Source organism: Mustela putorius, unplaced genomic scaffold (assembly GCF_011764305.1).
Source record: "Mustela putorius furo isolate JIRA1106 unplaced genomic scaffold, ASM1176430v1.1 tig00003834_pilon_pilon_pilon, whole genome shotgun sequence".
Classification (NCBI taxonomy): Eukaryota; Metazoa; Chordata; class Mammalia; order Carnivora; family Mustelidae; genus Mustela; species Mustela putorius.
The window spans coordinates 121,152,405-121,157,387 of NW_025421987.1; the positions used below are offsets into that span (position 1 = coordinate 121,152,405).

Sequence of the window (4,983 nt, forward strand, 5' to 3'; positions counted from 1 at the left end):
GTAAGTATAGATTATCATATTGGGTTAGAAAGCAAGACCCAACTATGTAGTTTCTAAGTGAAATACATTTTAAATATATTTACAGAAGTAAAAATTGAGAGTAGAAAATAGATACTCTATAAACACAAAGTTTAAGAAAGCTGGACTGGTTATATTAATACCACAGAAGGTAAACTCCTGGGTAAGGATTATTATCAGAGATGAAGTGATACATTTTATGGTAATATATAGGTTAGTTGATAGCATTGTGCCAAGATTAATTTCTTTTGACAGATGTATCACAGGTGTAAGTTATTAACATTAAAGGAAAGAGGTGTAGAATAAAGAGTAATACTTGATATAATCTTGCAACTCTTCTGTAAATCTAAAGGTATTTCAGAAAAAAAATGTAAAGGTATCCAGCTTGAAAAAGAAGATTTAGAAAAAAAAAAAAAACTATCTTTATTCACAGCTGACATCATTGATACTGAAGAAAATCTTAAAGGATTCACAAAAAAAGTTATGAGAAGCAGTATGTGAACTTCTAGCAAAGCTATAGGATCAAGAAAAATATACTAAAATTATTTAATATATACTAGCAATGAGAAAGCTGGCATTGAAATTTTAAAATACCATTAACAATAACAGCACCATGTAAAATAGGGATAAATTTGATAAAAGATATGCAAGATCTAAACATTGAACGCTATATAACATTGCTTGAAGAAGATAGAGAGGGCTGAAAGGAATGAATGGAGAGAGAGATCTTGTTCATAAGCTGGAAGACTTAGAAGGCTAAGATGTCATTTCTCCACAAATTTATGTAGAGATTCAATGCAACAGCAAACATAACTCCAGTAGACTTTCTTATAGGAATTGATAAGCTGCTTCATTCAATATTCATTTGAAAATGCAAAGGACCTAGACTAGCTAAAACAACTTTGAAAAAAAAAAACAAAGTTAAAGAGGTTGCCCTACATGACTTCAAAATGTATAACATAGCTACAGCAATCAGGACAGTATGATATTGGCATAAATGTTGACAAACAGATCAATAGAACAAGATATAATGCCCTGAAGTAGACTTACACATATATAAGGTCTATTTATTTTTGACAAATGTACAAAGGCAATTCAGTAAGGAAAAAAAAATGTTCTTTAACAAATGGTGCCTGAACAATTTAATATGCAAAAATACAAAAAATAATATCTAAAAGGCAAAAAGTAAGCCTTGATTCATACTTTAAATCATGTACAAAGAATAATTCAAATAAATGATAGACTAAATGTAAAACCCCAAATAGAACTTATAAAAATATTGGAAAGGGTCTCCATGACCCTTATATGCGTCCAAATCACAATCCATAAAATAAATAATTTATGAAGTAGAAGTCATCAAAATTGAGAATTCTCTCTCTGAAAGACATTCTTAGGGAATGAAAAGATACATATCTGCAAATCACATATTAATGGGTTTGAATTGGCGGGGGTGTGGGAGGTTGGGGTACCAGGTGGTGGGTATTATAGAGGGCACGGATTGCATGGAGCACTGGGTGTGGTGAAAAAATAATGAATACTGTTATGCTGAAAATAAATAAAAAATAAATAAATAAAAGAACTTTTAACCAGAATAAAAAAATTCTCAAAACTGCTAATAATTAAAAAAAAAATCAAAAAATGGGTAAAAGATTTGTAGACATACAGAGGGCAAATAAAGCACCTGAAAGGAGTTCACCACCATTAATTAGAGAAATGCAAATTAAAACAGCAATGCAATATACCACTAATGCCTAATAACATGTCTTAAATTTTAAAAAATATTGGACCATACTAAGTGTTGGTAAAAGCATGGAGCAACTGGAACTTTCAGATACTCCTGATGGGAAGGTAAAATGATGCAACAACCTTGGAAAACAGTTTAGTAATTTCTTAGAATGTTAAGTGCACACCTATCATGTGAGCTAGCCATTCTTCTATCATTCTATCATATATTGCTCAGGAGAACTGATAGGACATTTACACAAACTCTTGTACACAAATGTTCATAGAAGCTTTATTTGTAATAGTAAAAAACTGGAGAGAACCCCAATGTCCACAACAGCTGAAAGGAAAAAGAAAATTGTGTATTATCCCTAAAATAGAACAGGACTGAACGAGAAAGACAAAAAACAAATAACAAAACAACACAAAAAAGGAAACAAAAAGGTATTAACTATGTGAGGGGAAAAAAAAGAGAGAGTAAAGAGAAAAAAGTAACTGCTGAATGAAAGAAACCAGACCAGGAACCTACTACATAGTATATAATTTTATTTATGTAATATATGAGAAAATGTAAACTAATCCAAAATGCTCAAATTAAGTCAGGGGTTGTGTATGGATAGAAGATAGGCTGGTGTGGAGGGGCAGAAGGAAGAATTAGAGCATAAAAGATATGTTCATTATATTCTTTGGGGTATTTTTCCAAGTGTATACATATGTCAAAATATCAAATTGTATAGTTTAAATATTTTCAGTTATTTCAGTCTTGTGTCAGATATGTCTCTAAGAAGCTATAAAAGTGACACATAAAAATATTAACAGGGTGGCATAGAAAACTGTTAAAAATGTCCAATTAGGTGGTACTTGTTGATGTTTTTCAAATTACGCATATGACCCAAGACCATGCATAAATGGCTACGTGCCATTTGTATCATCTAAAACAAATCACTGTTTAGACAGAAAATGCAACATATTTCAGCTCAATTCTAGTATTACATTCCCTGAAGTGGGGAATGAAAGAAGTTTGTAAATTGGTAGTGGGGGGGGGATTTATTTTCTAGACAGATTAGTTTTTTTTATGGTTTCACCATTAACTGTATTCAGAGAGGGAAAATTTGTCTGGAAAAGTTAACATCAGAGCCTCCAAATCCTCTCATCTGACTATGCTCTTGAGTTTTTGGAGTATTGGACTTGGGTCTGATGACTATGATCATCATTCCCACCCAAATAAAAGGTATTCAGTGCCTGTTTGTGAGGACTAGACACTGAACAGAGGACAGGTTGAGCATTGCACAAGATAAACTGTATCCTCTATGGATTTTTTTTTCCACTAGATGTCAAATGATCCTTTATTGAAATAATTTTCTTTTGTAGTTAACTAGCTGGGCATTCCACGGCACCACTGTTAATGTCATCTATGATGTCATGAGGGTGGCGGCCATCAACATTGCAGCCCACAGGATCTCTTTAATGGTTCCAGAGTGTTCTCTGGCTAAAGATCGATGCCGCATCTGTCGGCAATATTGACGATCTCATCGAAAGTGATATTTCCACTTTAATGTTTTTCTGCTTCTTTCTGTCTTTTGGTGGTTCCTTGAGGGCTTTGATAATCAGGGCAGAGGCAGAAGGTACCATTTCAATCTGGGCCTGTCTGTTCTGAATGGTCAGCTTCACAGTAATCCTTAGACCTTTCCAATCCCCAGTCGCCTTGGCAATGTCATCACCAACCTTTTTTGGAGACATGTTCTGAGAACACGTACAGTCAAAACTGAGCAGTCTTGTAACACAACAACAACCAAAACACTCAGCACTGGATATGTGGCTGTGACTTATCTTTTCCCTAATGCCATTAGGTCAGTGTAGGACATCAGTTTCGAAACAGCTTCACCGGCTTTTGACAAAATGGTATGTTCATGTGCAGTTGGTTAGAGAGCCTGTCTTAATTTTGTTTTTCTTTTCTACTCGGACTTTTAGCTCAATGTGCAAGTAATGTTTCCAATCAGATTGGTGTTTTCTATGAGTATTGAGATCAGTTAGCTGATAAACCTGAGGTAAACCCAAGGATTTTTAGGAAATCTGTAGGCTACAGATGGAGCACCTGGAGTGCCGGGACAGTGTATCTGTGGTGCCTAGCTCATGTCCTGGTTCATGGTGAACACTCCACAAAGGAGTGAACAAATGAATGGATGGGCGGGTGGGTGAAAGAAGTAAGGAAATGTTTTCATTCTTCAGAAAAGTGTGTTTCTACTTGGGAGATATGTGTGTGTTTATATATACATATAAATAGCATATTATATTAGTGTGTGTATATACAGGTGGTTTATAATGTGTATTAGTTATCTATTGCTGCACAAAAATGTATCCTCAAATGTAGCAGCTTAAAACAACTTTATTATCTCACATAATTTCTGGGTCAGGAATTCAAGAATGGCATTACTGAATTGTCTGACTTGGGGACTCTAATCGAATATACACTAAAGATGTCAGCCAGAGCTGTCATCTTTAAAGCTGGGGCTAAAGAATCCATTTCCAAAATAGCTCTCTCACACAGATGTGAGTGATTCTGTGATTAGTAGGAGGCCTCAGTTCCTCACCACACTGGCCCGTCCATTCAGCTTCATGAGTTGCGTACGACATGGCATCTGTTTTCCCCAAGAGCAAGTGAGTGGAAATTGAAGCCACATTGATTTCTATGACCCAGTCTCATCAGTGACATTCCATCGTTTCTGTGATATCTTATTTGCTGCCAGGCCAGCTCTATTTAGTGTTGGACAAACTGTATGAAGGCACAAAAATAGCATAAGGGGAGAATTCTTGAAGACCACCCTTGAGTCAGATGACTGCAACATTCTTTGGATTCTTCAAAGTGTTTCTTTAGCTCTTATAGCATTAACATATAAGTACTCCTTGAACTTTGTAAAAAATACCATGGCTCATTATCACCATAACTTTGTGTCCTCAGTTTACCTATCTATATTAACTATAGATTTTTTCAGTAGGTGGCCAGCCCAAGGAAACAATACAGATTTATTTGAAGTATAACCGCCTAAATTGGGTGATGTGCCCAACAATTATTTAATCCCTGTGGCCTGGGGAATGACTTGATCTGGGTTACCTAAACCAGTCATTGTGATAAGTGAAATGGAGCAAACTGACCTTGTTAGACTTACCACTGTCTGTATCTGATTGAGGGTGGGATCACCTTAGTCACAAGACAGACATCTTAATGTAAACCAGTACCCTGTT

At 35.2% G+C, this 4,983-nt stretch overlaps 1 pseudogene; it reads right to left on the reverse strand.

Annotated features, from left to right (window-relative positions):
• Window positions 1-3,065: 3,065 nt before the first annotated feature.
• Window positions 3,066-3,480, reverse strand: LOC101694486 (annotated as a pseudogene).
• Between the last annotated feature and the right edge of the window lie 1,503 nt (window positions 3,481-4,983).